Raw genomic sequence first — 22818 nt, 5'->3', positions numbered from 1 at the left:
TGTGGTGCATCAGAAGGGACCGTCAACGCACCAGGAGAGCCAGGCCAAACAACCAGTGCAGGAACTGTGGAGGAAAGTACCTACATCTAGGAGATTGTGGACTATTTTCGGTGTTCTGGAAACACGCTGGATCCTGAAGAGACACACACCAGTATTTCATATCTGCAGAAGAGGAAACAACGCTTTTCTTCTCAATTCAACTGAACTGTCCACTCCACTGCCCTGGAGGGAACTGTTTTTGTTAGTCACTGATGAGTGATTAACCCCGTTTCTGTGCACGGCGGAGAAACCGCCGGACAACCAATACAGTAACACACAGTAAAGCCCCTGACACACCAACCTGACGGCTGACCGTAAGCAGAAAAGGCAGTCGAAATGATCAGTCTGCTCCCCGAGGTCCAAAAAGTGCCTCGGAACACACTGAAGCGACGCTGTCTTGAGCGTACGTTCTGCTCATGTGCGAGACAAAAAATTAAAACCGGAAATGACGAACGCGTCACGTGGGTCTGGCTTCTCCAGCCAATAGTAATGGCGGCTTTTTCGAAATACGATCTCTTATTCTATGAAAATAGTTCACTGAAACGTATTTCTGAAAACATTTTAAGTGAGAAATAGGCCATGCAGTTGCTGAATCTGTCTTCATTTCAGATCGACAAAGGTCAGTTTAAAAGATTTTCGTTAGATTTTGAGAGGCGTTCGTCACTCATCCCGCTCGTTATTTCCGGGCTAGCACTGGAAATAAATCTGACTGCCTGCCGTCCGACCCAGCAATCAGGTCGGCCAAAATGAAGGCTGACGGCCCCTCCAATGGACGATGGCACGAAACACACCAAACAGACTCGAGTCACCGACCTCACCAGACTGTCCGACGGCTGATTATCGGGTTGGTGTGTCAGGGGCTTAAGAGGCTTATAGTTCTGGGCAGATGTAGAACAGTGTGTTTTTATAAATGAGTAAGTGCTATTGCTGCTATTATTTTGCCATTAATGTGATCAGGACCGCCGTGTCCAATTTATTGCTGTGAATGTATCTTTGATCACGATACGTGTTGAAGTTTGTGTTTGAGACAGTTAACTTGTGGCACTGTGTAGACAAAGGGATCGGTTTATTGTCGCCGCAAAGAGTCAGCTGTTAGCTCACCAGATGCTAAGAAATAAACATCCCCTCGTAAGCCAACTTCTCAGACCCCTGCCATAACGCCAAGTTACGTCAGAGTCCTGAGTGAACGAGAGGCTTGGTTATTATCTTTTCCTCAAAAATCTATATTCTAAGTGTCTTTTTTCTTTCTCTAAAGTGTGCTTTGTTTTCCTCTTTTTACACACTAACCGAACACACACACACACACACACACACACACACACACACACACACACACACACACACACACACACACACACACACACACACCACTTTGAACAGATGGCCTTGCCAGCTCCCATAGTCACATGAGAGCGTAACAGAGCGTCAGCACTGCCACTTCGGCACCATAATCTCTCTGTGGTGTGTCCATTGACTGTGTGTCCCCTTTGTCTGTAACACGTGTTCAAATCACGTGGTCCCCCAACCGTCATCTTGGATCTCGTGGTGTTTCATCCCCCATCGTGATCTTGCGGTGTTTCATCCGCCATCTTAAAAACGTGGCTTAGCTACCCACGTAGTCTCGTCACCTCCCCCTCTTTCTCTCTCTCTCTCACACACACACACACACACACACACACACACACACACACACACACACACACGCTGTGTTGTTTTGCCTTTGTTGTAGTTGTAACAAGTAAATCGGTTTATTGATGGAAGAACTATTGATTGACAACTAATAATTTGGAAGTTAAATAAATTCTGTTATACTTTAAAGCCCCAGTGTGTAACGTTTGTAGTTGTTCATTATCAGAATCTGTATTGACCTTCACAAACTTGTCCTTTTTCATGAATATTGACCACCACCATCAATTCCAAGTATTCCTATTGGCTTGGAATTTTACATTTGCGCTTGCATGAACTGGGGTAGACGCTCCAGAATGATGCGCCATCTTGAAATACGTTAGCCGGTAAGGGACATACAGGCTATACTGCTCCGCCTTTCGCGTTTTCGACTCACAGCTGCTGCTAATGAGTATCGTCGCTTCCCGGCTCCGGCTAGTTTGAAGAAGGAAACATGGAGGACCACACGTATTCAAAATCCAAATTTCAGGACCAGGAGTCTTCTTCTTCGCCCAGAAAAAGAAAACGGATATTGAAAAGAGCAAGAGACTGGCATCATCAGAAATAAAGAGTGAACATTGGAGCTGCTTTGGACACTGCAGTCTCCTTTTCTTTCGCTCTCCTTTCCGTTGGGTGGCATGCGTGCCCGCTCGTGGTATGAAGCGCATCCGCGCCACTCTCCCACATGAACTCATCCATGAACTCCAACAACCACGGCTGATAGACAGCCTTTTGTACACCTTCGCTTTTTGAAGCGTGAAGGCTACCGTAGCTGCAATACTGTGTGGCGAGAGAGAGTTGATTGCGATATATGATCTCAACGCTAGATGGGAGTAATTCTTACACAATGTAGCTTTAAAGAGCAGTTGTTTGTGATTATTTGTGTATATGTTGTGGTAACAGCAGGTTGAACAGGTCAGTGCTCGAATTTCACCCTTCCCGTTCACTTTATAAATATGAGATAAATTAATCAAATTAATTAAGATCTGTATTTATCAAAGATAACACCACCAGTGAGACTGTTTTCACAGTTCAGTTATTGGTCCCTGATTCCAGGGTGGTGCCCCGTTTTGATTGTTTGTCAATTTGGTAAAGTTATTAATACACATATTGCAACACGGTCTCACGGCAGTTCGTGAAATTGTCACGTTATTTTTAATCTATTGATTTGTGTACAAGAACACGTTTTACTCGTTTTTTTTCGTGGTGGCCAGCACGAAATGGGAACCATCTATACAGAGGTTGGGTTTAGGAAAAGATGAACGGGGGAAGCAAATGTCACACCCCGGGACAGGATCCGCGGTCTCTGGGGGACACGCAACGACAACAACGGGACGGCGGAGGTTGGGTTTAGGAAAAGAAGAACGGGGAAAGGACGCGTCACACACCGGGAGACGGCCGCGGGGTACGCGCAACAATAACAGGATGGCGGAGGTTGGGTTTAGGAAAAGATGAACGGGGAAAGGACACCTAACACACCGGGAGACAGCCGCAGGGGACGCGCGACAATAACGTGACGGTTGTGATTAGGAACACAACAACGGGGAAACAAAACGCCACACACGGGCCACAATCCCCGGTCTCCGGGGTGAAAGTCCTGTGTTGTTTGACCCATCCACCACCCCAACCAACCTCCTTACGCGGATTTTCGGCATTTCATACTACTCGCTACCGTAGTCGTGCTGTGATCACGAAATATGCTTCCCATTGAAATACATTAGTTTACATTTTCGTGCTGGCCACCACGAAAAAAATACTTTTTCAATACTTTTAACAACTTTCCTAAACTCTTAACACAGTTAGCACAACATCCGTCTGTGTAGGCTATACATTTAACACATTTCTTGTTGCTTTGACACAAAATGCATACAGTTAACACAAATTTAAAATGCTTGAACTTCTTTTACACACAAGCTCCACCAAGACCAAAACAATGGATTTTTACTGACCAATTTACAAATGCTTTCACACTGTATATCAGAACAGATAACATCATGTTCTAAACCTAACGTATAGGCTAAAGTCAAAGTGAATAGCTGTTCATATTGTAAATTGAAACACAAATATATCTCCTGGATTTTGTTCCATTGCTACTGAGAAACAGCTGATTGAAGTTATGCAAATAGATCGATCACAGCTGATTGACATCTAGGAAACACACTCAGGTGTTGAGGTTATTTCAATCACATGACCATATGTTACTGTAGTGCATACAGTAAAAGAAGACCTATTTGGGCTGATTTTGTGTGGAAAAGGAACAATAAAGATGAACACAAAGAAAGTAAGAAAAATTGCTGCACGAGTGAGAGGAAGACGAGTACCAGGACAATTCTGTCTCTGTCTTCTTTTTTTCATACAGTAAACCGTACATCCTATAAAGCTACTCTGAGATGGGTCATTCACCATTCATTTCATTTTTGTATTGAATTGCTGCAGCAAAAGAAACAAAATGCATGCATTTACTAAACCCAACAAAACAAAAATGTAGAGAGGCTTCAAGAGAAACTGCAGTGTAAAACACAATCTATGATCAATACAATATACTATTGTATAAGGGCAGACCTGACACATATGAAATAATGCAGTTTCTGTAATTCCATGTGATGTTAGTGTTTTGTATGACATTGTGCAATGATTGACTAAATGTTCCTGTTGGAAGAGAACATGTGTTAGTGTTTTGGAAGAATTATTTGATTTTGAGACATTTTGCATTGTTTTGGTGGACATAGTGTATTGTGTTAGTGAATTATTGTATTTTGAAAATTAGTGTTAGAGTTTAGTTTACAATGTGTGATTTTGAGCATGAAATTAACTGTTTTGTCAATTGTGTGTTGTAGGTGTGTTGGTGCATTAAGAGTTTAGGAAAGTTGTTAAAAGTATTGAAAAAATTGTCATAGCAATCGGTAAAAACTGTAAATGTGAATGACGTTTCACGAACTGCCGTGAGACTGGGTTGCATATTGTTACCATCTGGATCAAGGCCTGCAACAAAAGGGAGGTCACACACAGATAGATTAATCAAAAAGTAGTTTATTTAACTAAATAGACTAATAACACAACTTAACTCAATATAAATATAATGGTGGGGTGTGTAAGTGTAGAAGACATCAGTCGTGTTTGCCACGTGTGGATGAGCGAATGAATAGTGTGATGTGTGTTGTAAGGTGCAGCAAACCAAACAAAGAACAAAATGGTGGATGGCTGCAGTAGGACCAGCTGAGAGAGAGTGAGACTCCCAGGGGGGGCAGTCCTTTATGCCTTCTGTAAGCCACGCCCAGATGGCCAGGTACACCCACCCACTCCCAGTACCTGCAAACAAAGGAGCAGAACATGACAGGCAGCAGATAACTTTATTAATATTGATAAAACATCTTTGATAAATTGCCAATAATTGAATCTGTACCTTTACCAATTCCCAACAACTGTAAAGCATGTGGTAAGCTGAATCACTGTGAGGCAGTGTAGATCAAAGCAGAAGCAGTCTGAAAAATAAAAAAGTACAGGGACAATAAACAACACAACATGCACAAGAAAGTGTATCACGTAACCAGCACAACACATAATGACAACACACGAGACTCCAGGGAAGTGGGGAAGATGCCTACAGTATGTATTGTATTTGTAGTCAATAGCAACAGCAGTAATATCGAGCCACAGCCATACATTAGGCTTAATGATGTCAAGATCTCAGCATTGATTGATTCAGGAGCTAAATTATTTTACAGTTTCTACTGCAGTGTAAATCAACAAGAGTGTTGTAGACATTGAAAACAGTTTACACAATCCCATGAAAAATCTTTTAAAGCTTTACTAATAACTCCCTCAGGACTGTCGACTCCATAGCATCAGGAGCCAAGGCTTATGGTTATTTATTTTGGTTTCCATTGCAATATGGTGGACAAGACAAGATTACACAGAAAAGATTTATTTAAAACTTGGCCTTAACATAAACCTATAGAATTGTTTAATTATCAGTGAGATAATCTTTTAAGTGAGCATATATTTAAAGATAAATTATTGAATGGGAATTTACAGTGAAATCACTTTCAGTACAAGCAGCAGATTTGACATTCTCTATTTAGAGACCATAATAAGACATGCACCTTAAACAAAATGTAAATCAAATATAATGGTAAGTCCTGAGTATCTTAAAAACATATACTGAAGTAAGCAACAACAACAAAAACTACATTGGACAGTAATAAGTTAGAGGCATAAAACACAGCAGTGGTTTGAATTAACCAGAATAAAAGTAGAGAGCAAAAGAAAAGACAAGGTTTCATTGGTTTACAAAATTAAACAATTTCTTGTAGAGAAACTCCTCTTTTATGTGAAGACAAGCCAAGAATGTTGCTTTTTTTCCCTTTTTTGTGAAACACTTTCACTTGACCACCCGGTGAACCCAACACATGCACATACACATATAGCCTTCCTCTGTCTGATATCTGTTTCAGTGATTTTCTCAGTTTTCTTGCCAGCAGGGTCATCTACCCCACTCTGACTCCCTGTTAGCTACTTTATTGTCCTGGTTGGCTGACCGACTCTGGCTCATTATGAGCAGGTGACAAGGACAAGATGAAGGGCAGTGTTAGATCACTGGAGCCTGATAGTCAAGTAGTTACCACTACACAATCCGTTTTTTGCTTTCTACATGTTTGCTATGTGCTTTCATCATTATTATTTTCATTTATACTGCATAATAAGTGTGTATACTTATGTATTTGTTTGCAGCAGATATACATTCTTTGGTGCATTTGTAGGGCAGTTTTTCTTATGATATTATTATAGCTCAGGATTTGAGATAAGGAACTACTCTCCTGCCATGTCATCAATAAAGGTGTCGAACCTCACTACTAGGCAGGGTAGGGCCCAGCCTATGGTATGCTCAGCCGAACGAACCACTCTTTGCAGGGCCTTGCGGTCTTGTTCGGTGCTGTTTCCGTACCAGGCAGTAATGTTCCCTGCCAGGATGCTCTCGATGATGCAGGAGTAGAAATTTATCAGTGTTTGAGAGGATACACGGAATTTCCTCAGGCGTCTGAGGTAAAACTGTCTCTGCCTTGCCTTTATCACCCCTGAGTCAGTATGCAGCGCCAGAGTCAGACCCTCTGGGATGTGGACACCAGGATACTTGAAGTTGTTCCTTCTCTGCTTCTTCTTTTGGCAGTAATAATAACATTGTACTAATAATCATCAATCAATCACATTTTTTACCTCCCAGATTCATACAGCACAACCTAGTAAATAGTATGAGATTGATGTAAATTATAGAGAAGCATTACTGTTATTCTATAATTACAGTATTGTATTAATATTATTATTAAAGGTATTATTAGTATGTCTATTTTCACGTTTTTGTAATAACAATTACTTTCTGTTTATATTGGTGGTTGTTGACCTCATAAGAACCATTAACTGGAACTCATGGCTTACTCACCTACTTATTTCACACTATATCACCATTTCTTCATTTATCATTGAGACTGTGCCGTGTGTGTGTGTTGTGTGTGTGTGCGCGTGTGCGTGTGTGTTTCAGAGGTTACTATGGCAGCATCTGCAGACTGTTGCACAACATCAAAACAGCCTCAGAAGCAGCACTATCCATCACCACCCAGCCATCAGATCCTGCTGTAGCCTTGACTGTGATACTTTCACTGTTCTGACTTTATTGCATTTCACCTTTGTCTAGGTTCTTTTATCTGTACTATTTCTGATTATCTGTGCCTGACCATTTGCAAAGGCTTGGTTGGATTAGATTGCTGTTGCTTTTTTATGTGGTTTAGGGCACTGACTAAGTTATCAGTGCCTGTTGAGTGTTGGCTGAAGGCAGAAATAGGTTGACCCCACACTGTTTATTCCTCCTATTTATAACCGTTGTTTTTACCAGTAGATTATCCTTATCAGACAAGAGTAAATTCTGGTTTTGTGTTTATATGAAGTCTCTTTTGTATTTCTCCATCCCAATGTCTGCACTTCCTCTGAACATGGCCGGTGCAAATACCAAACCTATACATGTTTCCTCACAATTTAATGTTGGAATAAATGTTCCCATGTAGATTTATAGTCTACATGGTACAAAAACCGATGTAAGTTACATGAGGATAAGGTCTCCGCAGGCTACATTCTTGTTTTAATTGATGGATGGTGATCAACACAAGGCTGTAGTTAACAAAACCTTTTACAAGAGACTGATGAATCACCAGTTCTTTTCAGGCCGTTTTAGCATCAGACTTTGAGTTAAATCAAAGGCATCTCAAGTGGGTCAAACGTTTGGATCTATTTTGAGATGTATATTAACTCGTCTGCAGCTTCAGATTTTGTCAGTGGATTTGGCTGGATATTAAGGAGAGAGCTGTGATTTGTTGCTCCAGTATTCAGCTCTGAAAATATATGTACATACTGATTTAGAAGTTCTTCTTTCAGCCGTCCGCTCGGAGACAGAGATAGTATCTTTGAAGAATTGTCTGCAACAGCCAGAACATAACTTACTTCACACAGCCTGCTAAAGCTGATAGCAAGCCAACATCTGTGTGTGTGTGTGACTGTCTCTGTATATTTCTACCTCTCCCTCTGTCCTCTTTTTCACATCTGCCTTGACAAAAACATCGGTAAAGCCTACTTGTTCGTTCTTGGAAATCAACACTTCTACAAGAACACAGGACATTTCTCTCATGTACAATAATACTGAGTTATGTTTGTCTTTTGTGGGAGGATATTTATTATTACATTACATTAGCTAAGATCATTTTCTTTTTTTTAAAGATTCTTTTTTTGGGCATTTTTCCACCTTTAATGATAGGGAAGCAATGAAAGGGGGAGAGAGAGAGGGAAGACATGCAGGAAATTGTCCCAGGTCGGACTTGAACCCTGGACCTTCTGCGTTGTGGCATGCACCTCTGTATATGTGCACCCACTCTACCGACTGAGCTATCCTGGCCACTTTCGAAAGAAAATGAGATATCTTCGACCTGATGGTAAAAAGACAATTTACAAATTACTAATAACATAAAAAAATTTGGACTATGCTTATTTGCTTTCTTTCCAAGAGTGAGATGAGAATATCTATTATTCTCGTCTGTGTTTTAAAGCTGCAATAGTCAATATTTTTTTATAATATCGGTGGATCAAATGACATCATGTGTAATATGAATTAGCTTTTACTGACAAACCCACACTGAGAACTGTCACTCAACTCTGCAGTTCCCCTAGGCTTTAAGAAGTGTTTTAACATCTTTGAAGTCATTGTTTTTTGTTTTCTAGCCTGCAATTCTTTTTTTCATTCAGTCTCATGGCTCTCATCAACCTTGTTCCTAGCAGCAGCAGGCAGCTGTTTTTAGCAAAAAAGCTCCCCACTGAACACTACCCGCCGAACACCAAAGATAATAAAGTTAGCAACTAGCTAACTTAGCTAACTAACGGACATGTCTTAGGTAGAGATGTTTCGATACCGATACCAGAAAAGCCTCCGATATTGTCTAAAATGCTGGTATCGGCAAGTACTGGAGTTTATGCACAGGACCGATGACACATAATTTAGCCCAGAAGAAAATCTACTAAAGTAGTTTATTAAAATAATTATTTTTTTAAATGACTCACTGTCAAACTAAATAAAAGAAAGTTCTATGGCATTCATTGTTTGTGTTTGTTCATGTTTCACAAAAAGTTGACCTGAGCCAGACCATACAACAATGATAGCAATCCTATCACATTGATACATGGATAGTAGGCTACAGCTGTTGAAACATAATAAAATATATGTATTTTTAAAGGGTAACTAGCGTTTTTTTTTACCTGGACCTGATTTTGCTATATTTTTGTGTCTAAGTGACTAATGGGAACAACCATCTTTGAGATTGGTCCAGTATTAAGCAAAATCGCTGCAGTCAGCAGCGGCGAAACTAGCAACAATGTAAGTTAATAGGGCAATTGATCTAGCTTGTGTTTACCTTCACAAAAGTGCTTGTTTTGCTGCTGACAGGCTCAGATTCATATTCTAAATGTCTGACAACATTATGGAAAGGATCCCTTCAGAGATAGACCTTTAAAACCTCTTTGAGACCTTTCTGTTTAACCAGAAACAGCTCTGAAGTCGCTAGCGCTAAACCCACCAGACTCCATTTAAAAAAGCAATACTTTTAGCGTGTATAGAGCATACACAGTATAAGAGCCAACATATTTTCACATGTAAATTGGTAAACCTAGAGTTGTGATGGTTGGAAAAGATGGTTTAGCGAACGCAATTTTATGGATGTTTTTATGATTAAAAAAAGGATTTTACTCTTTAACAGAAAGGCCGACCTCCTTAGAAATCCTTTCCATAATGTTGTCAGACACTTAGAATTTTAAGTCAGTATTATTTTATTTGTCAGTGGCAAAACAAGCACCTTTGTGAAGGTAAATACAAGCTGGACAATTGCCCTATTAACTTACATTGTAGCTTGTTTCGCCGCTGCTGACTGCAGCGATCTTGCTTAAAACTGGACCAATGTCAAAGATTGTTGTTCCCATCAGTCACTTAGACACAAAAACATAGGAAAATAGGGTCCAGGTTGAAAAAAACGGTAACATTAGTTACCCTTTAACACACTTGTATTGAATTGGTACTCAGTATTAGAGGGTGACACAGGAATCAATTATCGCTCCCATCCCATCCCAAGCCCACGAAAATACTCCCGTCATATCCCGATCACGTAACTGGTGTGAAAAGGTCTATTTAGCAAGGATCTCAAAAACTGGGTATTTCACCCGGATGGGCGGGGTTTTGCAGAATGCAACAGTGCACACCAGGCAGTCTCGTGTCTGTTCAGCGAGCTCTGTGACCATCACCCCATGCTCTGAGTGCACGTTCATACTTTATATAATAACGTGCATGCTCCTTTGAATGCAGAACAAAAATCCTGAATTATTTTGGTATGACGATGAGAAGTTGGATTTGAGGACTTGAGTATAGGCTATTTTTATTTCAGAATTCTGGAAAATTAGGCAAACTAGACTGAATATCTACAATATGAGATCAATTTATTTGATGAATGTTAAGTATGAAGGCATACAGAATATTCATGTTTTCCTGTAATTTGTCTCACTTTAGATAGTCTACTTTGTAAGCCCGTTTTCGGGGCTGGACATCTATTGATGCAAGGTACTACATTGATATTGGTATACAGACCCCCCATCTGAGTAGATTTTTGTTGGACATAACAAAAATGTATATATAGTTGAGCACTATTTAGTGTTAGCCTACATATTTTCCATTATAACATTGGTCAATTTGGGAATTTATCAGCAGTAAGGTAAAAGCCATTTAAAAAATGACAGGTAAGTCTCATTGCGGTTGCAGCCGTAGTAGCAGTAACGTATAAGTAGCAAAAAGTTAATTGTATCTTCCTAAACATGATCACAAAACATTTGAAAATCATCTCTTTTATAAATTACAATTATCCGTTAGACGACCCAATGCGAGCCGACGCATGACAGGCAGGCACGACCCCCGGGTAAAATACCAAGTGTTTAGGGAGTCCCGATTTAGCAAAGTAGGAGCTAGGAGAGTGCATATTGGAAATTCATCAGGTTCCCAGAAACTTGACTCTAAAATTCTAATGTTGCTCTTTTGTGTGTGTAAGTAGGCAATTGTTTGCTTGAGAAACTTAAGTGATAAAATCTTATGTGGCCTCCCAGAGGCTAGCATGCTAGCATTTGATTGGTTGAATGGGAGGTGGCGATCTGAAGGCTCACGTCAAATGGAAATATCGTACTTCCTGCCAGACATGGAGGAGGCGAGAGCTGCTCAGTGTGCTCCAGATATTTTGGTAGCTCTGTGTCTACTGTCTCTGCGTCCTCTCTCACTTAGAGACAGCTTTGCTCTGTTTGGGACTGTCTCTCCACTCCAGCATGCTTACACTGAAACGTTTGGGGAAGCTGCTCTGAGCTGCACTTTATTGGAGGTGGTGAAGTTAATATTTGTGTAGACAATAAGCCACACAACTGTCAGATGGACTTTCCACTTCCGGGATTGCTCCGTTGCTGCCGGATATTCTGCCGTATGCCCTCCTTTTCTGCCGGATGTCCATTACCTTATACTTTCTTTGTGTTGTAATTTTAAACTCCGGTGGATTTATGAGGACTATGGTTAACTGCTCCTCAGATCTCTACAGGGTAAATCCAGACAGCTAGCTAGACTATCTGTCCAATCTGAGTTTTCTCTCGCACACAGATGGGATAAGTAATGTTTTGAATGTGAAGAAAGTTTTGAATATGAGCTGAAATTTTGCTGAAACACGTATGAGCTGCCCATTGGTTTTTAAATCAAATACATTGAAATGAATGTATCATTAAAGTGAACAGTTGCCACACACATTTAAAGAGGTAACTTTCCCAAACAAGAGACACAAAAAAGGAGTAAGAATAAATCATGTGTGTTGACTCGCAGACTCATTAAATGAGAGAAGTTGATTTACAGAAAAATCAACATTTAAGTTTGAGTCTTACAACATTATATTACACCTGACACTTGAATTCTGTGTTTTTCTTACATAAATGAAGACATTTCCACCATAAATTGATGCAGAAAAGGCAGAAATTAGTGCATAAAAAATCACCAAAATGCATGAAATAAAGTGTTTGATGTTCAAAGTTTTCAGGGGGGGTTCACCAGACCCCCCCTTAAGTGTGTGCCCCCCCCATGCTCCAAGACATAACTCAACCTAAAATCACAAATGTTGTTTCTTTTGTCATGTACAAGTTAAACAAACAAGCTACAAAGTGCTAATAAGTCACCTTTAGGTGTTTGTTGCCGCATTTATTAACTTAAGAAAGTCCGTCTAGTTGTTTCCCCCTGCCTCCACTCAAGTTAAACTAAACAAATCCTGACTCCAGCAAAGTACTTACAGTACTAGATCCAACTCTCAGAGAGAAAGAAAATAAAGGTATTTCCTAATATTTTTAACTAGCGGCTTTTTAAGCAGCTTTAACCCTCCTAACCCCAAAACCCACTGGTAGGTATGACAGGAGCAAAAAAACGCTCAAAAATGGCTTGGTTTTCAGAGGGTCAGCCTGGTATATCTTACCTAGCTTTATAGTGAGTTTCAGCTCATTGTTTAGTTGTCCGGCCCAAACTTTACTGGTTCTCTCTCACTGCTCTCATAGCGATGTCTCTAGGTGCAGCAGGCATCTGTTTTCTGCACCTGCTCAACACCAAACAGCAGACAGGCACATTTAGAGACAAGCTGGTGAAAAAAGTGCAGCATTTAGCATCTAAATAGCCAGATATTTTCCTTGGGAGTTGGCTGAGAATAATGGTCTTACATTCATTAGGTGGACAGAAACATGACTCCAAATGAATGATAATGTTGCTTCATAACTGCTGAATGTGTAAATAAGCAACTTTTTGCTAACACGTTAATATATATATATATATATTTATCAACTTAAAAGGTGATGATACATCAATGTTGTGTTCATAATTTGTTTGTGTTGCCCAGAAATCATACTGCCCAACCGTATTGGGTTTTTGGCATCGGAAAGGCTGCTCTTGTGTATCCTCGCCTATAGCACCTCGGTGATCCCTCCTCGATGCTCGCTTCTCGGTCCTCGGGGCAGAAATAAGAGCTTTGAGACAGCCTTCACTGAGGAGGGACAGAACAACTTCCGCTTCAGCCGAGGACCGAGGAGTCGAGGACCTATCAAATAAGGGCCATGAGATGCAGCCCCTGTCTGTGTTACTGTGAGAAGCTGGGAGTGGCCAATCTGCTTCCACTCACCTGCCAGCTCAATCAACCACCTGCAAGCCCTCAGCACTGATTGCCATCTCCTCCTGCTGCAGTATTCAGTGTTCACTCTTTTCCTGTTCGTTGTTGTACCTACAGTGCGCTGCCACGCTCCAAATGCCTGTTTGCCTCGCCAAGCCTCATTCCTGGATATCTCAGCCTTCACTCAGATCCCCGCTCACAAACCCAGACTCCACTCCACCTTGCCCCCCCTCTCTCCTCCTCAATAGCATTTAAAGCTACAGACACAGAAATGGCACATACTAAGGAAAGCACATTGTGGGACTGGCTCTAGTGGCTGCATCAAGGCTGAATTTCGGGAAAGAGACTTCAGATACAGTATTAGGGGACCACTAAGGCCTATATAAAAGCATCCAAAAAGCAGCATGTCATAGGACCTTTAACAAACCATTTAAACCATGCCTTTGTCTGCATAGTGGATTAAGTTCTGTTTTCAAGCTTAAGCTTAACAGATTTGGGCGCCTGGGTAGCTCACCTGGTAGGGCACGCGCCCTTATATAGAGGTTTACTCCTTGGACCAGCGACCGCTGGTTTGACTCCGACCTGCAGCCCTTTGTGCATTTCATTCCACCTCTCTCTCCCCTTTCATGTCTTCATCTGTCCTATAAAAATAAAGCCCCAGCCTAACAAATTCATCTAACTCAATTCCAGCAGATGAATTTGTTTGTGCATGTGTGTTATTGTAGTTGATTCAAAGTTGTTTGAATACCTGTGTGTAGTAATAAGTAGTACCACTCTCTCAATGTCTTTCTCTCTTGGATGTAGTCCCATATCTGCTGACTAAGACCAAGCCCTAAGTGCTCCCTTTTAAATTATTTGCGAGGTGTCTGGTGTTTACTCAAACCTCTTCAGAAAGAGAGTGGAATCCAGTTCACCACCTGTGTTTGGAGGGAACGTCTCTCTCCTCTCTCCGGGTTGTGAATATGAGACCATGATTTACCAAAGAAAACATTATTCAGAGGTTAAAGGTCATAGCAGCTGCACTTATTTGACTCATAACCATTAATTACCATTGTCAGTGAAAAGGAAAATGTCTGAAAGCTTAAAAATGATTAATACCAACTTTGGATTTTCACTCCATATGTTTACAGAGAGTTGCTTTTTCTTGTTTTTTTACATTAGGATTAGAAAAAGTTGACTAGGGCGCAGCCGAGAGTGTCTTTTGTTGCTATAACAACAGCTACTGCTACAGTATCCTAGCTAGAGCGCTATGTGGAGTGGTACTAACGTTAGATAAAACAAAGCGGTGGAGCGAGCTAGAGAAAGAACAGAGAGAGAGAGAGAGAGAGAGAGAGAGAGAGAGAGAGAGAGAGAGAGAGAGAGTGGTGTTGTCGGAAGACATGTTGCTTAAGTTACATAAAACAAAGTGAGTCCCCTGTAAAGGGAGCACCCGGTCATACCGTATAAGCTTATAACTCGCTGTGCTCCGACTCCGACATTTTTTCTTGTTGTTATGAAAATGACTGGTCTGGCTACTCCCCTTGTCATCAGCCGGCTGTCATAGGGCGTTTTTTTCAGAAAAGTTTAACTTTTTTCAACTTCAAAAAAACGCTCCGAGCTGCAAAAAAGAAGTCGGCGGTGGCGTTTAAAAAAGCGCTCAGGACTTTTTTTGAAAACTTGGTTTACTCCATAGGATTATAATGTAAAACAGACGCTGGCAGCTTAAAAAAAGGTGCCAAGTGTGAACATAGCCTAAATTCCAGTTTTCTGCCTGTCACTTGAAATGGCCACAATGCATCTGTTGTTAACCTGTGTTTTCTGTGGGTGACCAGTCCATAACCTTTCCTCATGCCCTCTCTCTCTCTGTGCCTCTGAATCTGTGAGGCATCAAACCTAGGGATTGTCTCAGCGGAAATGTGCACACACACTTTGAGCCAACTATATTATGCAAAGTGTGTAACCGTCTGTTGCTGATTCACCGGTAGCTCATCTTTTTTCATAATCCTGCCTCCCTCTATACACCCTGTTTTGGAATGTTCCTTTCCTTTCTTTCTTCTGAGAATTAAAACATAAAACAAAATGTTCTCGTCTGTTAGCCTTCTGTATTTTTGCTATAGCTTCTTAAAATGCACATTTTGTTATGGTACAATAGGGGATGGAAGAGGTTACTTTGGGTGTGTCTTTGTGAAACACAGCTCAAGGTCTGCTGTGCAGCATGACCAAGACCAACAGCGTAGCACAAGGAAGACAGAAACTTGACGAGAGTGTAGAACAAAGCACAGACCAAGAGGAACTGCTGTCTATTCCTTTTACCATCTCCTTTTGTCGCTTTTACATTTTTTTTTAAATTCAATGTGTCTCATTGGCATAGTTGTCAAATAATAACACTTAGGCTATTTCAAGTAATTTTGGTCGTAATAAAAAAAATATAGAAAAGCAGCTGTATGTAAGTTAGCTGTAGCTCATCCTTTCTCCTTCATATGAATAAATAGCTATGATGGGAGGGTCCAGCAGGATGGACACACACACTCACACGCACGCACGCATGCACGCACACACACACACACACACACACACACACATACCACAGCTTGTCTGTAAGGAGATCAGGGCGGAACCATCTGGGCCCCAGTGGTCCCTAACCTGCTGAAACAGAAGAGGGCTTCGCACATAAAGATTTTGTAAAAAAAAAAATATAACATATAAATAACCAATAATTACGGTGAATATTTACAACAATAAACAACATAAATTAACATACCATGTTCGAAAAGGAGTAGGAAGAAGCAATAGGCTTGTCTAGTCCTGCCCCTATTGTATACAGAGGCACAAAATATACCTGGGGTCACATGAACACACACACGCACACACAGACACACACACACACACACACACACACACACACACACACACACACACACACACAAACACAGTTATATAAAGGGTAAAAGTTTGCACACAAAAACCAAAGCTCAGACCTGTGCATCAAAACAAATCGGACCATTAGTTAATCCATGTTCTCACATTAGAACTCACAGCACTCTAACAGTAGAGTATATGATTTACAATATTAAAATATGTATGTAAAATAATTTCCAATATGCCAAAAAGTATTATAGTAATTTTATATTGTAATTTCAGAAATTCATTATAAGACGTAGAGTTTTTATAAAGTACACAGCATTTTTTTGCATGTATGGTTTTTGTGAAACTTAATGCTACTGAAGGATTTTAAAAGCAGCTTGAAGACCTATTTCTTTCTGTCAGTATGCGTGGAATTAGAGAGAGAAAGGGAAAAAGCAGACAAGAAGAGGCCTAGTGACAGTCCTTAGTTTAACGACATTCAACATGAGTCCGCTGCGTATGGAAAAACAAAATATTTCCTGGGTCACTGGGATCTCTGTGTTTCTAGAGAAAGCACTGGGGGTAAGGTAGTGAAGTTCTCATTTGAAGATAATTTGTTGTTCATTCAGCAGGAATGTGTTCCATTGGCCACGGGGGACATCAATCTTTAAACCAGATTGGTTGACTGGTCAGATGCCTTCGTGCTCCTCTGAGACAGAAAGCAGCCATGTCAACATGGAGAGGGGAAGGGTGTGTGATTGTCTTTCTTTATATATGTATCTGTGTTTATGTGTTCCTGAGGAAGAAATAAGAAAAGACAGATAAAAGAGGAAAGAGGAGCAGCAGACTGACTTCAACATGTCCCTGTGACTGTCCGTCTTGGCGCTGCTGGCTTATTTCTCAGCCTGAATCCCATCAGAGATCACAAGGCTTATCATGATGGATCAGTGTGCATTAATCAGCAAAACACAGGACAAAAGACAAACGCGTCTTTGTGTTCTACAGTCAACCCAGCTGAAGCTGAAAGGAGATTGTGAGGACATTACTTGCAACACCAAGGGTACATGGACAAACAATACACACAGTAGCATCTTAGGTTTTGGATTTTGTTGAACTTTTTGTTTAAACAACTGAATACTTCTCATATTCATGCTGATATAGTAACATTAATCATGGCTTCATTCCATTTAAGTGTCCCAGTAAGCATGCCAATTAATAGTTATACCTGTGGTTTTCCTGCTATGACGTCAAAATTCCTGCCATGAAAAAGGTCCATTGTTGCTAATGTCAAAATCACTTTATGCTGCGTTTGGTTACGAGTCACAACTTGGGGTTTGTTTCTCACAAGAAGGAAAAATACATTTTAAGTCTGAGCTGCTAGCTAAGATGTTGCATGTTTTTTCCAATCCGATACTCGTGTGACAATAAATCAACATGGCTGCTGAGTCAAACAGTAAACAAATACTATACTTTTAGAAGACTGAATGCTTTTAAAAACTGTTTAGCCCTCTGGGGAGGAGATGTTGGTAATATTTAGGCCGGAAAACCAAAGCAAGGAATTATCGCGCTATTAACACGCGTTCTGTGATTTCTTACAGGCCGCTCCGTAGTTTGGGAAATCAGGAAGCGATGCAGCAGGAACGTTTTGGATGGTTAGCAGAAACAATCCTCCTTGAGCAGAAATGGATAAAGGAAAAGGTCTTTTGTATGGCCAGTTCAGTTTCAAAGCTGGGTCTTACTTACCACTGGAGTATGTACAGAGTCTCAAGTACCACTTGCTGTAACGTAATGCACAAGGTCCATTCTTTTGTGTTGAGCTGCTTAGAAAAATGGGATGTCTGGTTAACCTTTACAAGTGTAAAGTGGGACACTACAGTGTGCTAGTATTACCAACTAATGTTACATTCATGTCAATATGCCCATCTGTTGTTGCTTGATGGGCTTGAGTTTGCCATATCAGCATATTTCTGGAGAATACTCTAGGCAGTATTTATCATTGTTGGATTTTTGCAACAATAATAAACATTTGCATAAAGCAAGCATATTTGTCCTTTCCCATGTTGATAAGCGCATTAAAAACTTGAAAAATATCCCTTTTAAAGTACTATTAGAACAGATAACAATTTATGTTAATAAATTTGTGACTCATTGTTGCTATAAAAATATTTATTAGTACAGCTTTAAAGCAATTGGCATACTGACACAGAAACAGTGGTTATACCTCAACAATGAAAAGATTCAAAATCAACATGTCCTCATACCTAAAGCAAACGCTCGCAGTTTTACAAGACCATGTATGTTAACCGTTAACATGAAACAATCACAGTTTGGTTGGGTTTAGGCTACAAAAGTACTTAGGTTAGGTCTAGGAAAAGATCATGGTTTGGGTTAAAAATAAGTATGTTATGTATGTTGTTACGTAACTTAACTAACATACGTAAGTACGTGAAGTAGTTACGTAGGCTACATGATGTAGAACTTGACGTAACTACATTAAGTACGTAACAAATAAATAAGTCAACTTAGATTTTTGGTTTCACACGGTACCAGACAGAGGTCCAACCTCCTCCCTACCCAAACTTTGGTGCTCTTTCAACTACTCCTGAATTCGTCCTTTGCTCCCATCATTTTTTAGATAATTTTTTTTCAAAGGGCCGCAGGTCGGAGTCAAACGCGGCCCCGATGCGTCGAGGTGTAAACCTCTATATATGGGCGCCTGCTCTACCAACTGAGCTATCAGGGCGCCCCTTTGCTCCCATCATAATTACTAGCGCCACAAGAGGTACCCGCCATAAACATAAATATGGGTCATAATAAGCTGCTTCTACAATCGACCTATGGGCTCTTTTTTTTTGGGGGGGGGGGGACAGTCTCTGTCAGTCAGTCAGTGTTAGTAACAAAATGGATAATCATGGAATAAAAATGTGCATTATTAGTTTATATTTCAAGAAAATGTCAGACGATGACTTTTTCTAGTGTTTTGTGGCCAGTGGTTGGTAAGAATCCGCTGACAAGCATGAAGAAAGATACAGTAAGTCATTACTCTTGTCATTAAGACAGGAGGGATTTTGTTTTTACTTAGTTGTGTTAGCATTTCCTCTCAAACTCCAAGTTGCGCAACATATGCTGCATTTACCTATTACATGTGCACATTTTACATCTATTTGCATGTTTTATAGAGTGTATTGTGGAGAGAGAATAGTATGTCAGTCATATAAGCTCACACTATATTAAAACAACATCATCTATTTTATTCCCTACATGTCAGCCACTGTCTGGCTCTGAAGGAGACAACATAAGTCATGTACACAAGTAAAAAAGCAAGCAGATTGTGTGTGTACATGCGTGTGTGTGTGTGTGTGTGTGTGTGTGTGTGTGTGTGTGTGTGTGTGCATCTGTGTGAATGTTGTTTATGCATATGTGCACATAGACTCTTATTTCCAGGACCCTTGTTGATGGCTGAACAAAGTAGTCTGACACACTGATTCTTCTCCTCATGACAAGCACTTTTAACACCGTGCTCCTCCTTTCTCCTTCATCCTCTCCGCCTTACTCTCTCTCTCTCTTTCTCTCTCTCTCTCTGTTCCTTGCAGAGTTGAAGAGTTGAATCATGGGTCAGCAGTTTTTTGGACAGAGAGAGACAGACTAGATTTCCAGATGGTGAAGTCACCATCTATCTCTGGTAGATACACCCTAACTCACACTTATGTGCACATGCAAACACAGTATGCGCACACGCACACACACACACACACACACACACACACACACACACACACACACACACACTCACACACACACACACACACACACACACACACACACACACACACACACACACACACACACACACACACACAGACTGTAATTGCACAAACAGTAAACGACAACACTCACTGCTGCCATCTAACTGTACCTGCCCTGCTTCCTCTGACATACAGCCAGTGTGGAAATCTAATTGAGTCATGTCAGTGCTGTAATTGGTTCCAGGGGAAGAGCATGATGGGATGAAAGTGCTGAGTGGACACTTCCGTTACGAAGGGGAAAACCCACTTTAACTGTGATACTTTAATGCTTCAGGCAGTCTGTGTATGTATGTGTTTTTGTCGACCAGTGGCAGTTTGCCAGCATCTTTGGCCTGTTGAACATCCATTTGTCTTGAATGGGAAGCACACAAGCTCAGGAAAAAATACAAATGTGTCCCAAAGTCAAGACATCATGTTCAAGTTGGAGGACTTGTTAGAGAAAGTTTCAGTTAATAATGCTGAAGACTAAATATGTCCAGCTGTTTGACACTGAAACATCTGTCCCAGTTGCTTTGTAGATTGTTTCCATCTCAGTCCAGTTTTTTTGCAATGTGTTTGTTTTCCAAATATGTTTTACAAGATGACAAGGACATAATTTAGGTTCTTTGTATGGTTGTTAATTTCTCAGCGAAGTGAAAGTTACAGAGAACAGTGTCTAGTAGTGTGTGTGTGTGTGTGTGTGTGTGTGTGTGTGTGTGTGTGTGTGTGTCCGGTGTATATGTTTGTTGGTTGCCATGGCCACAAGACAGCTGGCAAAACCAGGAGCATCAGTCAGAGCTCAAGGACAACACGCACACACACACACACACACACACACACACACACACTCATACACACGCGTCTCACTATCTTTGTGGGGACACGTCATTGACATAATGCATTCCCTAGCCCCTTACCCTAACCTTAACCATCACAACTAAATGCCTAACCTTAACCCTTACCCTCACCCTAACCATAACCTAATTCTAACCCTACTCCTAAAACCAAGTCTTAACCCTCAAACAGCCCTTTAAAGTTGTGGGGTCCAGCATTTTGGCCCCACAAAGCTGTCCGGACCCCACAAGTATACTGTATTCCCGGTTTTTGGACCCCACGAATATAGTTAAACAAGAACACACACACACACACACACACACACACACACACACACACACACACACACAGACAAAGTCTGTATGAGAGTAAGATACTGACACAGGAACTGAGAGAAGGCAAAGGTCAGGAAACAATAATGTCATTCTTTTCAGTTTGGTTACAAACTTTCCCAGTTCATATGCTCTGTTCTCATCAGACAGAACACTTCTTAAACCTGAGGGTTAGCCAGCTGATAATAAACTATTAATGTTAATAGGTTTGGATATAATATAGGGCTGTCAAACGATTACATTTTCTTAATCGCGATTAATCATTGAATTTCTATAGTAAATCGCGATTAATCGCATGTTTTATCACATGATTAAAATTCTATTATTTTGCATTTCAGAACTGTTTTTAAGTACATATTAACAATGGAAAGCCATTCTTACCAGTGTATCTTGATTGGGAATCAAATGAATGCAAAGATATTATTATATACAGATTTGTATTTGTTTATTATATATTTAATCTAGTCACACATTTGAATTTAACAACAACTTTGAATGCACCACAAGGATGTAAATTACCAGTTTCAATGAACGCACCGTCTGTGTTTTTCCGACAACAGCAGCTGCAGATTGTTACATCCCGGTGTTGAATCCTCTACAGTGAAATACAGACACACTTTACACCGTGTAGCGTTAGCTGTCAGCATTGTAACCGTGTTTAATCCAGCTACTAGCTAGCGGTAGGCTAACGTTAGCTGCTGTTGAGTATAGTGTTAACTAGCTAGTGGTAGGCTAACGTTAGCTGCTGTCAAGTATAGTGTTAACTAGCGTCACGTGCAGCAATGTTTCTGTTTCCTGTAACGTCTGTTTCAGAGCATCAGAGAGAAGTGCAGGCATATCAGTGGCACCGGAATGAGGCACCGAAATCCGCGTTGCTATTCCTGCAGCAGCAGGATGTGTTACGAGGAAGTACGGCAAAAATAGTAGCCTGTTAGGCACAACGCAAAGCCGAGTGAAGTGAAATTAGAGTTAAACAATTTGGTCTGAATGAGACGTGCCTTCAGCTGCAGTTCATCTAATGGCCTCTAGGTGATGACTTAAGAAAACTCAGTCAATTTTCCATCCATATGTAGCATTTTAACAAAAATTGGCACAGGGAATTGCAGATTAATTCTTCAGTCAGGTGCCATTAAACCATTGCAACCATTTTTCCTCCATGCAGCGGTGTGGAAGGTTCAGTGAACGTTACACTCACATGCTTTCATGATTTATTTGCTAAGTCTGTTTCCATTCCACTTACTTTTATACTATAACTTTTCCACATCAGCTGATTGTAAAAACTTTTTCTCAATATTCAAACCTTTTTGTCGAATTTAAAGCGGATTTAAGCATTTTTTATATGCAAATTAAAAATGTACGTTAAAAATAGGTGGATGGAAATGCACTTTCAGACTGTATTGAAGTCAATGGGCTATTCCTCCAAAGACTCTCTTTGGTACATTTTTTCACATGAGTTTTGGGCCTCAAAAGTAGGGAGATAAAAAGTGAAGTATGTTTGGGGACATGATCGCCTTGATTGACTAGTTTCTCAGCCTATCACAACGACAGTTGTTATGGCTGCAGTTGCTCTAACTCAGCTCCACTCAGGCAGCTCCT

The 22818-nt window shown here is 40.6% G+C and overlaps 1 long non-coding RNA gene across 1 annotated transcript; it reads right to left on the bottom strand.

The window, feature by feature from the left end:
• Positions 1–466: 466 nt before the first annotated feature.
• On the bottom strand, positions 467–21423 carry LOC118495382. The gene is made up of 3 exons (XR_004897764.1): positions 21414–21423; positions 15092–15103; positions 467–560 (listed from the first exon to the last, which is right to left on the bottom strand). It is a non-coding gene; the product is annotated as an uncharacterized LOC118495382 (long non-coding RNA).
• Positions 21424–22818: the final 1395 nt, after the last annotated feature.

The sequence above is a fragment of the Sander lucioperca genome, chromosome 7 (genome assembly GCF_008315115.2).
Source record: "Sander lucioperca isolate FBNREF2018 chromosome 7, SLUC_FBN_1.2, whole genome shotgun sequence".
Lineage (NCBI taxonomy): Eukaryota > Metazoa > Chordata > Actinopteri > Perciformes > Percidae > Sander > Sander lucioperca.
The sequence above is the reverse complement of the archived record's forward strand: the minus strand, read 5'-3'. Positions and strand labels throughout refer to the sequence as shown.